The sequence below is a fragment of the Gopherus flavomarginatus genome, chromosome 8, assembly GCF_025201925.1.
Source record: "Gopherus flavomarginatus isolate rGopFla2 chromosome 8, rGopFla2.mat.asm, whole genome shotgun sequence".
NCBI lineage: Eukaryota > Metazoa > Chordata > Testudines > Testudinidae > Gopherus > Gopherus flavomarginatus.
In genome coordinates this window covers 58,071,184-58,092,039 of record NC_066624.1, presented here as the reverse complement: position 1 = coordinate 58,092,039, position 20,856 = coordinate 58,071,184, and the positions used below count along the sequence as shown (strand labels likewise).

The 20,856-nt window shown below is 49.2% G+C and overlaps 1 protein-coding gene across 5 annotated transcripts in view; it reads right to left on the bottom strand.

The window, feature by feature from the left end:
* The window catches only part of FARP2 (FERM, ARH/RhoGEF and pleckstrin domain protein 2), a 204,823-nt gene extending 200,279 nt beyond the window's left edge, over window positions 1-4,544 (bottom strand). For 4 of the 5 annotated variants that reach the window (XR_007775960.1, XM_050965341.1, XM_050965344.1 and 1 more), the window contains exon 1: window positions 4,391-4,544. The gene's annotated coding sequence lies outside the window, so the exon portion shown is untranslated. Of the gene's footprint in view, window positions 1-845; window positions 1,010-4,390 lie in introns of all 5 variants that reach the window. The other variant, XM_050965343.1, reaches the window with a different exon arrangement.
* Window positions 4,545-20,856: the final 16,312 nt, after the last annotated feature.

Here is a 20,856-nt window from a genome sequence, read left to right as displayed (position 1 = left end):
CCTCTGATGAGAAATATGTACAGCAGTTATCATCCGCTAATCGGTAACACTGGAGGTGGTAATATCTCAGAGCCACTCCCAATGAAGACACTGAGAAGAATGGTGATGAATAAGATCACATGTGGCTGGCTCAAGGGAATGAGTCCTGTTTTAGGACTTTATTCCTGCAAGCCCCACTCCCCGCCATCTGCATTATTTCTGCCAACAAAATTCATTTTAATACAGCCAACTGCAACGTAATGCACATGAGAACAAAGAACATGGGCTACGCCTGCAAAATAGGAGTGTCTTGGAAAGCAGTGAGTCAGAAAAGGACTTAGGAATCATGGATAACAACTTCAACATGAGTTCTCAGTGCAATGCTATGGCAAAAGGACTAATGCAATAACCAGATATATATCAAGGGGAATATCAAGTAGAACTAGGGAAGTGAGCTTGCTTATGTACAAATCATTTGTAAGACTGCTACTAGAATCCTGCATCCAATTCTATGCCCACACTACAAGAAACATGTACAAATACTGGAGAGAGTTCAAAGAAGGGCCACAAAAATGATTATAGGGCTGAAAAACAAACCTTATAATATGATGCTTAAGGAGCTCAATCTATTCAGCTTATTGGAGAGACAGTTGAGATATGACTTGATCACTGTGTATAGGTAATCACATGTGGAAAAAATATCTGATAGTGAGGGGCTTTTCAATCTCCTAGACGAAGGCATAACAAGAGTCACTGGCTGGAAGCTGAAGTTATACACACTCAACCTTGACATAAAACAGTTTCCTAGCAGTGAGTGGGATTAAGTTTTGGAACACACACCTCAGAAAGGGAGGTACTGGACCTACCATGGCTTGGAGCCTTTAAAACAAGATTAAATATCTTTCAAGATGATGTGCTTTAATCCAGCTTCTGGGAAAAATTCTATCGCCGCTCGGTGCAAGGTCAGGCTGGAGGACTGTGGTGGTACCTTCTGGCCTTGGAGTCTATGAATCCCCCTGTTCAGTTCCTCCTTTCAGGAGCCACAGAGAGAACAGGTAGCTCTGCATCACTCAGCATGCGTGTAACACTTGCAGTTCCACTTTAAGACAGTGATTATAACCAAATTTCATACTTTGGGTACGTCTACACTACCTGCCGGATCGGCAGGTAGTGATCGATCTATCAGGGATCAATTTATCACATGTAGTGTAGACATGATAAATCGATCCCCGATCGGCGTCCCGTTGACTGCTGAACTCGAGCTCAGCGAGAGGAGAAAGCAAAGTCGATGGGGGAGCAGTGACCATCGATCCCACGCTGTGAGGACGTGAAGTAAATGATTCTAAGTAGATCTAAGATACGTCGACTTCAGCAACGCTATTCTTGTAGCTGAAGTTGCGTATCTTAGATCGATCCCCCCTGAGCGTAGACCAGGCCTTCCGGGTTTCAGTAAGTTGCCTCCAGGGGTCAAGAAGGAATCAAGAAGGAATTTTTTCTCTGATGCATAATTGGCCAGACATAGTCTGGGATTTATTTATTTTATTTTTTTCACCTTCCACTGAGGCATCAGGCATTGACCACTGCTGAACATGGGACACCGGAGAGGGTGGACCATGTTCTGAGGTGGTATAAAGAATATTCTCTTAAATGCTTATCTGGTGTCTCTCTCTCACATACTCAGGGTTCAACTGATTTACAGATTTAAGGTTATGAAGGAGTTTTCCCTCAGGTCAGATTGGCAGGGACCTTGAGAAGTTTGTCACTTTCCTCCCCAGCATGGATCACCAGCTAGGATCATCAGGTCACATCCCATCTAATATATTTCCTGACACTGCAGGGGCCTCCAGCACTGACAGCATCTCAGTTTCTCTTGTTTTCTGCCTATGGCACACAACAATTCAGTCTTCTGAGGAATGAAATTTGGACTCAACACACGAGTAACCAGGTGCAATTGAATGGCCTGTGATATACAGGAGGTCAGACTAGATCATTTAATGCTCCCTTCTAGCCTTAAACTGCATGTGATCGATTAAACCTTTCCCTGTGGTCGCCATGAAGTTGCCTATGTTCCCCTCTATTTTACCTTTTTTCTCCCTTTCCCTCATCTGTCCTCTCTACTGCCACCAACGTTTAAAGCGGGGATTCCAGTACAAAAATTAAATAAGTGATCAGTTATTAGGAAAGACATCAATATTTAACTTTAAAAAACTATTAGTTAAGTGTTAAACTCATAATAAGTTACAAATTTGGTATACAGAAACACATTTTGCAGTAAGTTGGTCAGCAGTCTCAGTAAACTCTGAAATACCATTTTTAATTAGATGTTTAGATAATGTTGTAAAGCATCCAGATACCATAGTGATGAGCACAGTATAAGTACAAAATTTGGAAAACAAAATTTAAAATTTTACCTGGAAACAGATTTCCAGCTATACATAGTGAGAAGTACTTCTAATTTTTTTTTTAATTGCTGGATTCAAAATAAAATGTTCCTTTCTTTAAAAAAAAGCAAGAATTTAAAATCTGAAGCAGTTTTTAAAATAAGAAAAAAACTTGCAATCTCCCTTTTTCTAGCTAAGAAACTTAAAGCTATTATAAAAACATCACAACTGCAAAATAGTTTAAATGTACAAGCAAAAAAAACCAACCCTCTTTGCAGTGTATTAAAGGAACCGGTGGTGAATTTTCAAGCATAATTCCTAAAAAACATGTTACAAAGTGCCTTGCATCTCCCAGCTGGTTTGTCTGGAACACACAGAACATTTCCCACAAAGTCAGTATGAAAACGTCACTATGATTTTGATACACATGGGCAAGAACTTTTTGAAGAATGTTCCATATTGCAATTCATTTTAAAAAAGATTGTTTGGCAAGAAAATAAGCTACTATAAACGACAACTTGATTCTCTGGCACATTCACATCTTGCTCTTTTAAACAGACTATCAATATTTCTTCATTTTCTGTCTTACAGTGTAGAATGTCATAACTGAGCACTAACAATTGTGACCTCTCTCTCCGTAGGAGCCTCCAGAAGTTCAGCGGTAGGCAACTCAATTACATTTATATACTGCCCCTCATGCACAAGGACTGCATAACACGTTGCAAACTTCTTTCTAAACAGACTATGTATATTAAACTTAACAAGATACTGTACCAGAATTACAGTAATGAGTATATAGGTGCCAATGTAATGATTTATATTAAAAAAAGACTGAAGTTTTGTAAACAAGGGCTGCCACTACTTTTAACTGTCTGAGAGCTTAACCCTAAAAGCCAGTTAGAAGTGTTTAGAATAAGGATGTAAATATCCTTTAAAATGTTAACCATTTAAACTATTAAAATTATATCGTTTAATCAGTTAGATTAAAGGGGGATGGGCTGGGGCCATGACAGGGGTGGCCAGCCCCAGGGAGGGGGATTAATGGTTAGGACAGGTTAACAGTAAGACTAATCCTTACCAGTTAACCATTTAATATTTTACATCCCTAATTTAGACTGTAATAAAAGAAGCTTCTATAACAATGAAATGAACTCAACTTTTGTTGTGTGTGGGGTTGTTGTTTTTTGGCGGGGGGTGAGGGGGAAGATAAGTTTTAAAGTTTCAAAAACTAGTGAAAGAGCAAGTGAACATTTCCACAGGCCGTATCCCAAGGAGCTGGCACCAGATAGTGTTAGCTGCCCACCCATGATCAGGGAAGATGAGCATACCCTAACTTTCAGCAGCCAGACAAGGAAACTGAGATGCTGCCACTGTTACGGGTACGGAAAGCTTGTTTATGAACATGTCCCTGGCTCTCCCCACCCCCACCCAGCTTGTGGGCCGTAACTACAGGACAGATAAGAGCAGCACCTTTCTCCACGCACGGAAGGCAGTGGGCACCACCTGTCCCGGCACACCCTCGGCCTTCTGGCTCTGCCTATCCCATGGGGGGAAGAAAGGGGCACCGCGAGCAAGGAAAGCACCTGCAGGGCCGGTTCCCGTGCAGCCCCCCGCGGAGCGCAGGGCCGGGGCTGTCACGGCGGGCAGAGTCCCCAAGCGCTGCTCGACCCGTAGGGACCAGACCTCAGGCTCCGGGACAGAGACTAGAACCCGCGCCCCCCCACACGCACACCTGGGGGGGGGGCAGAGACTCGCTCTCGGCCCCAACGGCCCTATGAGCCCCACATCCCCCCTCGGCTGCGGGAGCAAGAGAAACCAGCTCACCCCACCCCCGGAAGGGCCGAAGAGAGGGAGAAGTAGCCCGGCTGTTCGGCACAGACCCGCGTGGCCCCTGCTCAGGTCCAGAGCCCCAGCAACCACCAGGTCTCCGAGCTCAGTCGCGCCGGGCGAGTGGCGACTTCCCCGCCCCGCCCCAGCGCTCCCGAACGGCGACTGTCTGCACAGCCCCTCGCAACCTACCGCGCGCCGACCTCACACACCGCCGTTTCCAACCGTCCGCACCGGCCCGCGTGCTAGTTCGGGATCCCGGCCCTTGCTCTCGCGCACTCGCCCTTCAAGCGGCCATCACGAGCCCAGCGGACCCAACCGTAATTGGCCAGCACCGACTCCGAGATCTGGTGGGACGGGGCGGAGCCACCCCCGCGCTTCCCACAAGTTGGGAGGCCGGAACTTGCCAATTGGCCCTTCACAAGCCCACGTAGGCGGGGCCGAGCACCGCGGACAGCCGGGGCTCCTGACAAGAGCCGGTGGCCAGAACACAGGCCGGGGGCAGCAGGAGGTGCAGCTTTTAGTTCTGGCCGTGGCTGCCACCCCCCTTCTGTGACGGGGCAATAGTTAGAGCCCAGCTGTGTGGGGACACTTAGTGGGAAAGCTGAGCGAGCCGTGAGATTAATGCCAGGCAAGGTACCACACCCACTAGCCTGCCCATTTCACTCCTAGTTTGTGTGGTGCTAGCCCCAAACAAGCTACAGAAAAGGGACGGTGTGGCCACGGCCTTGCTGCAGTGCCACGGAGCTGGGCCTTACATGCAGCAACAGCAGGCAAAGCAGTGATGTTTAAACCTCAGTGCCCTTTTAGAAGATGTAGCCACTCTTAGCTACCTACCACAGTCGGCCTTTCTTCTGGTTGCCCTGGTTCCTTCTCCCTCTAGAAATAAACACAGAATTTGTTAAAGTTAAAAGAAAAGTTAAGTGTGTGAATCCCAGCTGTATGTTTGGCCTCTATAAGCCTGCTCTTAACTGTCCAATCCCACTTCCTTAAGTGCAGTGATAGTTATACCACTCAAGCTCTTAAGATTTCACAGTACACTTTAAATATGCAACATGCATTGACATGTTTGTGTATTTGTCAAATATGCATTAACCACCAAGCCTACAATCTGATCCACATGCACAGACCCTTCCATGCACACACAGTAGGATTTAAGTTAATAGGGCATTATGTGGACACTGGAGTCTGGCCCTGTGAATAAGATGACAGGTTCAGGGCCTTACCGATCTCACACCCTAAGAACCAATCTAATGCCACTCAAAAGGATGGAGGTATGGCATACTCATTGATACATAAGCAAGAAAGATATTCCTGATAATAAAAGAGTATCTAGAACACCTATTCTAGTATGGAGGACTATTTTTTCTCCTAGTTGGCTCCATTTAATGCATTTCCCTATCACTTTCAACTATTCATAAGCAGTGTGTACTTTTCCAGGGTGAGGGCTTAAAGCTGCTTTAAAAATGTTTAGCCTTTCCTGACAATAATATAAGGCAGTTGGCTTGCTGGGAAGGGTGTAGCCTATTAGGGAAAAAAAATAGTTCAAATGCAATGTAGATGAAGAGGAAACCCACAGGAAATGAGGAATCCAAGAAACTGACAATCCTGTTTTCAAAGATATACCGTGGTTTGTGGTGTTATTATTCAAATATGCAATAGATCCTAGATTCAGCCAGTAAACAAAAATCCTGAAATACGGGTTCTGCTCTGAATAAAACATAACATTAAAAGTTGTGTGTGTTATTCAGCTTTTTCATGCACACTTATATGCTTGTTTCAAAAGGTGACTATTACAATTTGGGACCTTGGTGCTGCAATGGAGCCTTGTTGATTTCAAACTTCACCCACTTGAGGCCCCATGAGGGGTCAGGGCCTTATTCCTTCAGACAGTGGCCAGCAACAAAAACTTCACCCACCCTTCACCTAATAGCATTTTTCTATATGATAGGGTGATCTAATCAGGTCCTACCCTTAACCAGGAAGTAAAAGTAATAGGAATAAGAGAAACAAGTGGAGGTTAAAGACAAAGGAAATGCTGAGAATAATCTTGCATAGTCTCCCAGAGATCCTGTAGTTCCCAGTTATAGAAAGAGAAAACCCACACATGCAATGTAAGATTTGTTTAATGTAAACCATGTACCAAACAAAATAGACATCAAAGCTCCTTTGGCCTGGAGAATCATCAGTGATCTCCCCATCACTGGTCCAATAAAAGGAAAACCATGAATTGTATTTGACAGTTCCTAAGCAGAAATCCCTGCACCACTGCCATCTCCCAGAAAATCTAGCACAAAACAAGAGATACACATCATTAATGCATCCATACACAACTCGAATTGAGCAGAAACATCACCTTCTTCAAGTGGCCTCTGTACATTCCTGCTCATGGGATGCAGCCACCAGGAGCAGCTTAGCTAGTGGCAGTTTAACGAGCAGGGGGCCGCTGGAACATTCACACACTCCTTCCATCCCTTCCTTCAGTGTTTGTGAAGTACCCCAGTCACCTCAGTTCCTTCCTACTGTGTCTAGTTGAATGTTCAGGAACTGCTCCATTATGCTTCAGCTGGATCCTTTTCTTCAGTGCCTTTTAGACCGGGAAAGTTTTAAGTCAGAGTTTAAACGAAGAACAAAAAAATTATCCAGATAGCTTAGCTTAGGTTTTTAGATAGTTTGAAACCATCATCTTTGATTCCAGGAATGTGCATCCAAAGATCAAGCAGCTAGAATTTAACAGACATGACTTACCCCCTTTGGTTTTCCCAGCATCCGATAAACACACAAGTTGCTTGGCATGTTTTGGAGAAGTAAACTCCATCAAGTTATTTGACATGTTCACTTTTCATTCAAAAGGCTCTACAAAAGACGGTTACTCACCTTTGTAACTGTTGTTCTTCGAGATGTGTTGCTCACATCCATTCCAGTTAGGTGTGCGCGCCGCGCGTGCACGTTCGTCGGAAACTTTTTTACCCTAGCAACTCCAGTGGGCCGGCAGGTCGCCCCCTGGAGTGGCGCCGCCATGGCGCCCAATATATATCCCTGCCGGCCCACCCGCTCCTCAGTTCCTTCTTGCCGGCGACTCCGACAGTGGGGAAGGAGGGCGGGTGTGGAATGGATGTGAGCAACACATCTCGAAGAACAACAGTTACAAAGGTGAGTAACCGTCTTTTCTTCTTCGAGTGATTGCTCACATCCATTCCAGTTAGGTGAATCCCAAGCCATACCTAGGCGGTGGGGTCGGAGCGAGAAGTCGCGGCATGGAGCACTGCAGATCCGAAGGCCGCATCCTCTCTAGACTGCTGGACCAGGGCGTAGTGGGAAGCAAAGGTGTGGACCGATGACCAGGTCGCTGCCCGACAGATTTCCTGGATGGGCACACGGGCGAGGAAAGCCAGCGACGACGCCTGCGCCCTGGTAGAATGCGCAGTCACACGGCCCGTAGGGACGTGGGCCAAGTCATAGCAGGTCCTGATGCAGGACGTTACCCAAGAGGATAACCTCTGGGAGGAGATAGGAAGCCCTTTCATGCGGTCCGCTACTGCCACGAAAAGCTGGGGGGATTTGCGGAAGGGCTTGGTCCTCTCCACGTAGAACGCGAGAGCCCTACGGACATCAAGCGAGTGGAGCTGCTGCTCCCTGCCTGAGGAGTGAGGTTTCGGGAAAAAAACCGGGAGGAATATCTCTTGGTTGACGTGGAAGGCTGAGACCACCTTGGGGAGAAAAGCAGGGTGTGGTCTCAGCTGCACCTTGTCCTTGTGGAAGACCGTGTATGGGGGGTCTACCACAAGAGCCCGGAGTTCCGACACCCGTCTAGCTGAAGTGATAGCTACTAGAAAGGCCGTCTTCCAAGAGAGGTAAAGCAGGGAGCAAGTAGCTAACGGCTCAAAGGGGGGCCCCATGAGTCGGGACAACACCAGGTTAAGATCCCAGGTTGGAGCAGGGGGACGGACGTTAGGGTATAAACGTTCCAGCCCCTTAAGGAATCTAGACACCGTCGGGTGGGAAAAAACAGAGTTACCATCCGCACCCGGGTGAAAGGTGGAGATAGCCGCTAGGTGGACTCGTAACGACGATATGGCCAGACCTTGCCCTTTGAGGGACCAAATGTAGTCTAAGATGTTGGCTACTGAAACTTCCATAGGGCGGAGATTTCTCTCCACGCACCAATAGGAGAATCGCTTCCATTTGGCCAAATATGTCGCTCTTGTGGACGGCTTTCTGCTGCCCAAGAGCACTTCCCTCACCGGCGTGGAACAGCGCAGCTCAGAGCCAGTCAGCCACGCAGGAGCCACGCCGCTAGGTGCAGCGACTGCAGGTCCGGGTGACAGAGGGTCCCGTGCTCCTGGGTAATCAGGTCCGGATGAAGGGGCAGGGGAACTGGGTCGGCTATGGCCAGGTCCAGCAGCATGGGGTACCAGTGCTGTCTGGGCCACGCCGGGGCTACCATGATCACATGAGCCCTGTCCCTGCGCACCTTCAGAAGGACCCTGTGGACCAACGGGAATGGGGGAAATGCATAGTACAGGTGGGTCGACCACTGGATGAGGAAGGCATCCGCTATCGACCCGGGTTCCCTGCCCTGAAAGGAGCAGAACGCTTGGCACTTCCTGTTCCCCTTGGCCGCGAAGAGGTCCACCCGGGGATAACCCCACCTCCGGAAGATGGAGAGGGCGACGTCCGGGCGAAGGGACCACTCGTGTGACAGGAAGGATCTGCTCAATCGATCCGCCAGCGTGTTGCGTACTCCGGGGAGGAAGGAAGCCATGAGGTGAATGGAGTGGGCTACACAAAAGTCCCAGAGTCGTATCGCCTCGTGGCACAGGGAGGAGGATCTGGTGCCGCCCTGCTTGTTGATATAATACATGGTCGTCGTGTTGTCGGTGAACACCGCGACACAACGACCCTGGAGCTGATGACAGAACGTTTGACAAGCAAGACGGACCGCTCTCAACTCCCGCATGTTGATGTGTAGCCGCACCTCCTCCTGGGACCACAGGCCCTGCGTCCTCAGGGTCCCTGCGTGGGCCCCCCAGCCGAGATCTGAGGCATCTGTTGTTAGGGACACCGAGGGCTGAGATGGGTGGAAGGGGAGACCCGCACACAACACTGACTGGTCCAGCCACCAGCCGAGAGAATCTAAGACCCTCTGGGGGATCGTGATTAACATATCTAGTGGCTGTCTTGTCGGCCTGTAATGACTGATGAGCCACAGCTGGAGTGGCCTCATGCGGAGCCGAGCGTAATTGGTCACGAAAGTACAGGCCGCCATGTGGCCTAACAGGGTTAGACACGTCCTCACTGACGTCAGGGGGGCTGTCTGTAGTCGTTGCACGATTGCCGACAAGGCCTGGAACCGCTGCAATGGCAGCAAGGCCCTGCCCACAGTGGCGTCCAGGACGGCCCCGATGAATTCCACCCTTTGTGTGGGGGCCAGGGTGGACTTGTCTGTGTTCACCAAGAGGCCCAGAGTGGCGAACATGTCGGTGATCACACGGACATGGCTGCAGACTTGTTGTTCCGACGTGCCCCGAATCAACCAATCGTCCAGATACGGGAACACGTGGATACGACTGCGCCGAAGCTGCGCCACAACAACTGCCATGCATTTCGTAAACACTCTCGGGGCCGTGGACAAGCCAAATGGGAGGACTGCAAATTGGTAATGCAGAGACCCCACAACGAAGCGAAGGAAACGTCTGTGGGGTGGCCAGATAGCAATGTGGAAATACGCGTCCTGCATGTCGAGGGCGGCGTACCAGTCTCCCGGATCCAGGGATGGGATAATGGTCCCCAAGGAAACCATGCGGAACTTCAACTTCACCAGGTACTTGTTGAGCTCTCGCAGGTCGAGGATGGGCCTGAGGCCTCCCTTGGCCTTGGGGATCAGAAAGTAGCGGGAATAAAACCCCTTGCCTTTCTCGTTCTCCGGCACCGCCTCTATAGCTCCTTTGCGGAGGAGCGTCTGCACCTCCTGCCGAAGGAATTGCTCGTGAGAGGGGTCCCTGAAGAGGGACGAGGAAGGGGGGCGGGGAGGAGGAAATGAAACAAACTGCAGGCGGTATCCCGACTGCACCGTGCGTAAGACCCAGCGGTCTGATGTTATTAGGGACCACGCCGGGAGGAAAAAAGAAAGGCGGTTGGAAAACGGGGGGAAAGGATCCAATGGGGAAACTGTTACTGCGCCCTCGGGCGCACCTTCAAAATGAAGGCTTGGGACCAGGCGGGGGCTTAGAGGAGCCTTGGTTTTGGCCCCCTTGGTTCCCCGAGTGCCTGCGCCTTCCGTTCCTGCCGCGGCGCCTGTTAAGGTCCTGCCGCTGGCGGAACTGGAGATACGGCCTGCGCTGTTGTTGCTGTTGCTGCGGCCGGAAGGGTCTGCGCTGCGTCACTGGAGTGTGCATCCCCAGTGACCTCATGATGACGCGGTTGTCTTTTAGATTCTTTAGTCTAGGGTCTGTCTTATCCGAAAACAGCCCTTGGCCTTCAAAAGGAAGGTCCTGTATTGTGTGCTGGAGCTCCGGCGGAAGGCCGGAAACCTGCAGCCAGGAGAGGCGACGCATTGTTACACCCGACGCGAGGGTACGGGCAGCCGAATCCGCAGCGTCCAGAGAGGCTTGCAAGGACGTGCGTGCGACCTTCTTGCCTTCCTCTAAGATGGCCGCAAACTCCTGACGAGCGTCTTGTGGCAACAGCTCCTTGAATTTGTCTGCTGCCACCCAGGAGTTAAAGGCGTATCTACTTAACAGGGCCTGTTGGTTGGAGACCCTGAGTTGCAGCGCCCCCGCCGAGTACACCTTACGGCCGAGGAGGTCCATCCGCCTAGCCTCCCTGGATTTGGGGGCTGGAGCCTCCTGACCATGACGCTCCTTATCATTGACGGATTGGACCACCAGGGAACACGGAGTCGGGTGTACGTGGAGGTACTCGTAGCCCTTAGAAGGAGCCATGTACTTCCTCTCGACGCCCTTCGCAGTGGGAGGAATGGAGGCCGGGGACTGCCAGATGGTGGTGGCGTTGGCCTGGATGGTCCGTATGAACGGCAGGGCGACCCTGGTGGGAGCGTCTGCGGAGAGGATGGTGACAATAGGGTCCTCTACCTCCGAGACCTCCTCGGCTTGTAGACTCAGGTTTTGGGCTACTCGCCGGAGGAGGTCCTGGTGCGCCCTGAGGTCCAGCGGGGGGGGGCTGTTGGAGGAGGTCCCAGCCACCGCTTCATCAGGGGAAGAAGATGAGGAGACCCCCGGCAAGAAGGTGTCTAAAGGGGGGTCTCCCTCGGCCCTCGCCTCTGCCTCAGGAGCCAAAGTGGAGTCCTGTTGCTTGGATCCTTCCTCCCCATCCGGGGAGGGAGGGGGGTGAGACAACGAGGCCTCAGGTGCCCTGCGCTCTGCAGTCGCCGGCCTAGCAGGGAGCTGTTGGGGGCCCTGGGCCTGATGATACGCCCAGGGTGTCCAGAAACCCCATTGCTGTGGGGCTGCGTCCTGCTGTGGAGGCTCGCTGAACAGCGCCGCCTGCCGGTCGGTGCCCAGCGCGTACCCACTGTCCGCCAGCGAAGACACGGACGGCTGCCTCGAGGGCCATGGCGGAGCGGACCCTGGATGGTAATGGTCCGCGCGGGCCGGCACGGGCGATCTTCTCGGTGCCGGGGACCGGTGCCGGGAGTCGTAACGGTGCCGGGAGCGGGACCGAGTTCTGCCACGGTGCCGGGATCTGGATCGGTACCGGGCGCCGCTTCGGTGCCGGGATCGGGACCTGCCACCGGTTCGGTACCGGGAGGTCGACCGGGACCGGGACCTGCCACCAGCTCGGCGCCGGGAGGTCGACCGGTGCGGCGAACGTCTGGATCGGCTCCTGGACTCGCGGTGCCGGTAACGACGGCTGGACTCTGACCGCGACCGTCTCGGTGTCGACCGGCGCCGCGAGTACGACCGGTACCGCTGAGGGGAGCGGTGCCGGGACTGCGAGCGGCGGCGGGATCTGGAGCCACCTTGACGTCGGGACCTGGAGCGAGAACGAGAGTCCCGGGACGGTGCCGACATCATAGGCTTGCCTCTGGACACAACCCGCACCGGAGGTACCGGGGGTGGTAGCTGAGTGGGCTCGGTCATGGCTATGAGGTCCCGTGCCGAGGCGAAGGTCTCTGGTGTAGATGGCACCACTATCTCGACCCCAGATGTCATGGGGGAGCTTGGCGGCACCGGACTCGACGGACCCGCCGGGCCCGGAGTCGACGGTGCCGGCGGCGCCGCGGCCGATGCTGAGGCCGGGCGCTCCACTCGGGTGTGCCTGGCCGGAGTAGTGGACTTCGACGGCCTAGGCTCTGTCCCCGGTGCCGGAGAAGGTCGGTGCCGGGGAGTCTTCTCGGTGCCGGTGCGATCCGGTGCCGGCGCCGACATCACGGCCTGCGAAGCCGCCGGGTCAAGTGCCGCCTCCAGGAGGAGAGTCCGGAGCCTTTGATCCCTCTCCTTCTTAGTCCTTGGCTTAAAAGCCTTGCAGATGCGGCACTTGTCGGATCTATGCGATTCCCCCAGGCACTTCAGGCACGCGTCGTGGGGGTCGCTCGTGGGCATAGGCTTCTTGCAGGCCGCACACTGCTTGAAGCCCGGCGAACCAGGCATGAGCCCGGTGCCGGGTGCCGGGAAGGGCTAAGCCCCCGGCGAAAAACTATTTACAACTACTTAACACTTAACTACTACTATCTAACTAACAGTCTAATTAACAACTACAATAGAGATAACGATAGAAAAACAAGGAGAGCTAGGGACGTGGAGGACAGCTATGCCGCGCTCCACAGTTCCAACGACCGACACGGCGGTAAGAAGGAACTGAGGAGCGGGTGGGCCGGCAGGGATATATATTGGGCGCCATGGCGGCGCCACTCCAGGGGGCGACCTGCCGGCCCACTGGAGTTGCTAGGGTAAAAAAGTTTCCGACGAACGTGCACGCACGGCGCGCACACCTAACTGGAATGGATGTGAGCAATCACTCGAAGAAGAACTCTAATATTCTAATATTCCCCTGGGAGGGGAGACCCACAGTGAGGGGGTACTGTTGGGGTAGAACCCCTAGGTAAAGGGCACCAGGGTCCGAGAGGGACACAGGGCCTGAGGCAGGCAAGCCACCGGCCTGCAGAGGGCACTCCAGGCTGGAATCGAGCTAATTCCAAGGACAACCAGCAGGAGGCACCACACCGGTGAGTCATCACTTGGCTACATCCTCCAGGCCAGAGGTACAGAATCCCCTTACCTGTAAGGGACTAATCAGTTCAATTAACCTAGTTGGCACCTGACCAAAAGGACCAATGGGAAAAGAAGGGTAAGCGGGGTCTCCAAGGATCACAATGGGCATTTCAACATCCCCAACAGTGATCTTCTGGTCAGGGAAGAAAGTCCTGGCTTGCAGCTTTCTAAACAGGCCTTGCACCTCTCCAGACCAGCCTGAATTAATGTCAATGAAATACCCATGGTGATCCACAAGTGCCTGGAGGACCATAGAGAAATACACCTTCTGATTTATGTACTCGGAGGTTAGGTGTCAGGCATGCAGGAGTGAAATCAGGAAGGCCAAATCAGACTTATAGTTGCAGCTCACAAGATATATTAAGAGTAACAAGATGGGTTTCTTCAGGTATGTCAGCAACAAGAAGAAGGTCAAGGAAAGTGTGGGCCCCTTACTGAATGAGGGAGGCAACCTAGTGACAGAGGATGTGGAAAAAGCTAATGTACTCAATGCTTTTTTCACAAACAAAGTCAGCTTCCAGACTACTGCATTGGGCAACACAGCATGGGAAGGAAGTGAATAAAACATGGTTCAGGACTATTTAGAAAAGCTAGACGAGCACAAGTCCATGGGGCCGGGTGCACTGCATCCAAGGGTGCTAAGAGAGAATGGTCTCAAGTTGCAGTGGGGGAGGTTTAGGTTGGATATTAGGAAAAACCTTTTCACTAGGAAGGTGGTGAATTACTGGAATGGGTTACCTAGGGAGGTGGTGGAATCTTCTTCCTCAGAGGTTTTTAAGGTCAGGCTTGACAAAGCCCTGGCTGGGATGAGGATTGATTAGGAATTGGTCCTGCTTTGAGGAGGGGGTTGGACTAGATGACCTCCTGAGGTCCCTTCCAACCCTGATATTCTATCGTTCTATGATAGGTAGACTGGCGGGTGTTGTCATATCGGAAATTGGAATATGCGTCTCAATTATTGCCCCGCCACAGTTAGGGAAACTAATTTATGCAAAGCCAGCCACAATGTCATGCACATTACCCAGAGTCATGGTTCTTTTGAGCAGGATTCAATTAATGGCCCTGAAAACTTGCATCAACATGATTCCAACAGTCGACTTTTCCCCTCCAAACTGGTTAGCGATCGACCAGTAGCTGTCTGGAGCTTCCAGATTGCAATAGCCACCCGCTGTGATGGGCTGGATCACAGAAACCCCCTTGGAAACTGCCATCTGATATGACAAGACTACTTCTGCCCTGCTTTCCCTGCCAGCTTGGGACTCCAGCACCCTGTCTTGTTGAGCTAGACATGCCAGTCTGCTCCAACACAGACCCAGGGTCTGAACCACGTGCCCTAAAGCTGCACACTTAGCTGAAAGCAATTTGAGAAGTGTTCCTGTCTTTAACACTCAGATGCCCAACTCCCAGTGGGGTCCAAACCCCAAATAAATTAGTTTTACCCTGTATAAAGCTTATACAGAGTAAACTCATAAATTGTTCGCCCTCTATAACACTCATAGAGAGATATGCACATCTGTTTGCCATCCCCCAGGTATTAATACATACTCTGGGTTAATTAATAAGTAAGAAGTGGTTTTATTAAACACAGAAAGTAGGATTTATGTGGTTCCAAGCAGTTACAGACAGAACAAAGTGAATTACCAAGTAAAATAAAATAAAACATGCCAGTCTAAGCCTAATACAGTAATAAAACTGAATACACATAAAATGTCACCCTCAGAGATGTTTCAATAAGTTTCTATCACAGACTGGATGCCTTCCTAGTCTGGGCACAATCTTTTCCCCTGGTACAGCCCTTAGTCCAGTTCAGGTGGTAGCTAGGGGATTTCTCATGATAGCTGCCTCCTTTGTTCTGTTCCACCCACTTATATATCTTTTGCATAAGGTGGGAATCCTTTGTCCCTCTCTGGGTTCCCACTCCCTCTCTCTCAATGGAAAAGCACCAGGTTAAAAGATGGATTCAAGTTCAAGTGACATGATCACATGTCACTGTAAGATTTCATTACCTACTTGCCACCACACACCTATACAGGAAGATTTACAAGTAAAACAGAGCCATCTATAGTTAATTGTCCTGGTTGTTGGGAGCCATCAAGATTCCAAAGCACCATTAATGATCCACAATTTGCATAATTACAATAGGCCCTCAGAGTTATATTTCATATTTCTAGTTTCTGATACAAGAGTGATACATGTATACAAATATGATGACCACACTCAGTAGATTATAAGCTTTGTAACGATACCTTACAAGAGACCTTTTTCATGAATTATATTTTAGTTATATTATGTTCACAATCATCAGCATACTTTAATAAAATCATATAGAGTGCAACGTTACACTCACTTCTCTACTGGCAGGGCAGCTCTCAATCTTGTGTCCTTGAGCCGCAGGTTGGGGGTCAGCTCAGCACACAGTCCCATGAAAGTGGCTTTTCTCATCCAAAAATTCTGCAGCCACTGCTCGTCAACCCAGACTTGCATGACAGTGTGATCCCACCACTCAATGCTTGTTTCCCGAGCCAAAAGCGGTGTTCTGCTGTGGTGAACATGTCCATGAATGCCACAAGCAATCCTGTGTTGTATGTGTTAAGCGAGTCGACATCATCGTCGGACTCCTCACTGTCAGTTTGTAGCTTAAGGAGTAACTCGACTGTAATTCATGACATGCTGGCGAGACCCATCAGCATATTCCTCAGCAGTTCGGGATCCATTACTGCAGACCGAAAGGGAGGACAGAGCACACAGTACAAAAAATGTTGAAAGATGGCGCCAAATGTGGATGGAAGCACAGGGATTGCTGGGATGCAAAATGATGCATTACGAGACATTGAGACAGGACCCAGAAAGCCCCCCACACACCCTTCCCACAAGCCACAGCACCAGAATGGGAAGAGATGCTCTGTGGGATAGCTGCCCATAATGCACCATTCCCAGTGCCGCTGCAAGTGCCACAAATGTGGCCAAGCTAGTGCGCTTGCAGCTGACAATGTGAACATACTGCAAAGCTTTCCCTGCTGCGGTCTCCGAGGGCTGGTTTAACTCTCAGCGCTCTACATCTGCAAGTGTAGCCATGTCATAAGAGGCAGTACTTACTCACATACCTTCCTGTGGTTTATTGAAAGCAGCCAGGTTATCAGGTGGCTCCAATTCCACAGAAACCCTGATAGCTTGTGGTTAACCATGCCTACCTAGGGTCCTCTGACTCAACTGTATTGCCCTTGTAGTTAAATATAGCACCTTGGTTTGATATTGCAACTGCTTGAGTTTGTATAACAAAGTAGATGATTAAAAGTGCCTTTTTAGTATAATCATACTGTACTTTAATATCAATTCAACAGCAACTCCCTCCTCCTAATACCTCACCAGAACAAATAAAAATGATTAATAAGCCACAGAAAACCAAAAGGCATATATAAATAGAAACAGAGTTGCAAATAGTAATGAGTATTGTGCAACTAATACACCTAAAATTCTCTACTTCATAAAATCCCTCTCCATGCAAGTGACACATACAGACAACTATTAAAAGTGATTTACTACACACACAGAAGATATGGCTTAAAATAGAAACAACCGATAACATTTAGGCCAATGATTTGTGCAATCCATCCCCAGTTCCCCACCATCCATCTCAGTGTGTGCACTGCACATTGCTAATTTAGGGCTTGTCTACACATGGCCATCCAGGATAATTAATCTGTATTTGTGTGAACGCCCTCATTCAGAGGGTTTAGTGTGGTTTAATTTATCCTCTTCAAATCCACTTTCCTGGATGTCCCTGCGTAGACAAGGCTTTAGGCTGAACACCGAAACTGTAATTCTCAACCATTTTGGTCATGTGCCTGCTACAGCTCACTGTCCTACCCCAATCTGATGACTTATTGGCTAGGAATAACCCCAGGATAGCCATTTTCTGCAAGGCAACTACCATTCTTTCCATGAGAACTCTCTCTCTCATGGGCCAATGCTGCAGTGTCAGTTGTAGGTCACTACAGAGGTACAGAAATTCTCCTTCCTTAACTGGAAGTTTTTCAGTCATTGCCATAGGCCCCAAGTTTGAGGAACACAAACATATATTTGGCCTCGCCAGTCTGTGATCATGGTCCTGACCCAAAAGCAGCACTCTACCTGGAGAATAACATCTTTCAAATAGTGTGTGTATCTGCTATTCCAGAGGTGGAGGGAAGTGACTGTTGCATTGATAATTCTGTGAACTGCTGGATTCTCTCTAACTCTTCACAAGTATACCCACTGGAACAGCCTCCACTGTTTGGATGCAGCCACCTCAGAGTAGACGAGGCCTATTTGAATCCCTGGACATACGAACTTCCTCAGGCAGCCAGGTGTACACCAAACCAAATAACCTAGAGAGCCAAGAGAAGTCAATCACGTTTCAATTAGCACTGCACAGTCATATTTTTTTTATTTGCAGCCTAGTTGTACTCCAGATGGTGCAAAGTTTGTTTCTGCCTGTGAAAACATCAAAGGAAATAAATTCTAATTTGATTCTTACACTGACCGTCATAAGCAAAAGGCAAAGAGGAACTGTTTGGGGCAAACTGAGCTTTGATCCAAAATGATCATTATGAATGGTGAGTAGTAAAAGCAAAATTTTCCTGTGTAAATTCTTTGATGATTTTTCCTTTCAAACACTAAACTCCAATAAAAGTGCTGACTCCACTAATGCCAAGTGAACCTGGACTGAGAAAGTGAAATAGCATTACCAAAACAATGTTAAAGGAAACTACTTTCAAAACTGACTGATCACATCCACATTATCCACATGGAAATGCCATCAGATGTGCTAAATGTTAGCAAAAACCTGCTGGTCCCAACTAGGGAAATTCATAAGCATTTTTCTACCCTAGAGGAAGCTATCCTACAGATTGAGTGCTGGTGTTTTTACCATCATGTTGTTTCAGTATTCTTACAGCACACCAATGCTGAACAAGGCTTTCAAAACATTCCCCTTTAGGACATTGCACTGGAGACTTTCCCCAGCAGGATCCGAACACAGCTCTAACACAGATTTGAAAAAAACATGGTGTAGATAAAAATTGCTCAACTCACTTTTAACATGTTACAGTTCACTTTTAATTAAAAGCTTAAAACCCATTGGCCTTGGGCTATGTGTCTGGCTTTAACCTTTCCTTAGTCTGCCATTCTGTTAAACTGGTGCGTGGATATGCATGTGGGAAAAAATTCTATAAACTTGCTGATAGAAACAACAGATACTATAGAAAGTGTTCTTTGATTTCATCACATACCTTGACTTTTCATAGACAAGTCTGTAGTTTCAGTTATCAGTGAAAGTCACACAATTAAAAGAAACAAATTAAATTCAACACGCTACTGTGTGCACACACACACACATGCAGACACTTGCTCTGCAACTTCTCCTAGCCCACGTCCAGACTACCCCGCCGTATCGGCGGGTTAAAATCGATTGCTCAGGGATCGATATATCATGTCTAATCTAGACGCGATATATCGATCCCCGAGCGCGCTTATATCGATTCCAGAACTCCATCAACCCCAACGGAGTTCCGGAATCGACACGGAGAGCCGCGGACATCGATCCCGCGCCGTCTGGACGGGTGAGTAATTCGATCTTAGATATTCGACTTCAGCTATGTTATTCACGTAGCTGAAGTTGCATATCTAAGATCGATTTTCCTCCCCTAGTTTGGGCCAGCCCCTAGTTTGATCAGTTTACTTGATCAAACTGGTTCCTATTGCCTGGAAGGTTCAGCCTACAGCAGGTAGCAGTTCTGTTCCAACAATGCAAAATGAAAGGCGTACATACAGTGAGGCATGCAAAAGCAAAAATAGTTACTGATCCATATGTACATCTTATTCTGTCGCCCAGTAGAGAGTTGAGAATAGAAAAGCAGATTGTTCCACACATATCCTGTATGTAGAGGCATGAGTAATCTAGAGTCAAGGATCTGAAACACTGTAATATATTGGCCCCTAGTGGTAAGTGACCCTAATTACATGACAAAAAAACAGCTCCAACATCTGCAGTGCTTATTGAACTTAAAATGAAACTATATGATTAGAACTGCAGTTGTATCTAGGAATCCCTCTAATGGACCAGGATCTCATTGCCCTAGGCACTGTACAAACACAACAACAAGATCTCCTGTCCCAATGTAAAGTTTAAATTTTATGACTGAAAAAGAGAGGGTTACTCACCTTGTGCAGTAACTGAGGTTCTTCGAGATGTGTGTCCCTGTGGGTGCTCCACTTCAGGTAACAGTGTGTCCTGGCACCATTGATCAGAGATCTTGGTGGCAGTGCCTGGTCAAGCCGCATGTGTGCAGCTGCTGTTTCACTGTGTCGTTTGAGTCTCTGGAGCACATGCACAGCCCAACCCTCTCAGTTACTTCTCTATTGAGGAGTCCTTGTACTTGAACTCCAAAGTAGAGGGGAGGAGAGTGGGTAGTGGAGCACCCACAGGGACACACATCTTGAATAACCTGTTGCTGCACAAGGTGAGTAACCCTCTCTTCTTCTTCGAGTGCTGTCCCTGTCGGTGCTCCACTCCAGGTAAATGTAGAGCAGTACCCACTATGGTTGGGGGGACTTTGGAATTATGTGCATCATAGCAGCAGAGAGGACATAAGGCCTACTATGGCATCCACCCTGGCATCCTGTGTGATGGCATAGAGCTTGACAAAAGTGTGATCTGATGCCCATATGGAGGCTTTGCAAATGTCCAGAATGGGTACGTTGTGTAGGAATGCCACAGATGTTGACATGGCTTAAATAGAGTGGGACCTGACCCCAGCAAGGAGTTTTATGTTCTGGGTCTGGTAGCATAATTGAATACAATGCAATATCCATTTGGAAAGTCATTGCTTGTGGAGATGAGAGGGGAGTCTACACAATGGTTTTGGTCTGTCTAAATAGAAGGCTATTGCTCTTCTGACAACAATACAGACTCCTGTGGGGTTTTGTGGGGGTAGGGTAGAACGTGGGGTGGTGTATCAGCTGGTTGATGTGAAATTTGGACACCACCTTCGGGAGGAATTTAGGGTGAGATTGCATTGTGACCTTATCCTTAAAGAAGACTGTACAGGGAAGATTGGCCATCAATGTGTTTATTTCACTCACCCTTCTAGGTGATATGATGGCAACTAGGAATGCTAACTTCATTGACATGTGTAGTAAAGAGGAGGTAGCTAGAGGTTCAAAGGGAGACCTCATGAGTCCCCGGAGGACTAGGTTCAGATCCCACGTGGGCGTGGGAAGGTATACTTCGGGGTAAAGGTTCTGACGCCCCTTGAGGAAGCGTTTGGTGGTTGGATGTGTAAATGCCGAGAATCCTTCGATTTTGTCGTAAAAAGTGTTAGCTGCCATGAGAAGTACTTTGATAGAGCTGAATAATAGTCCTGAATTCTTGAGCTCTACCAGGTAATCCAGCACTA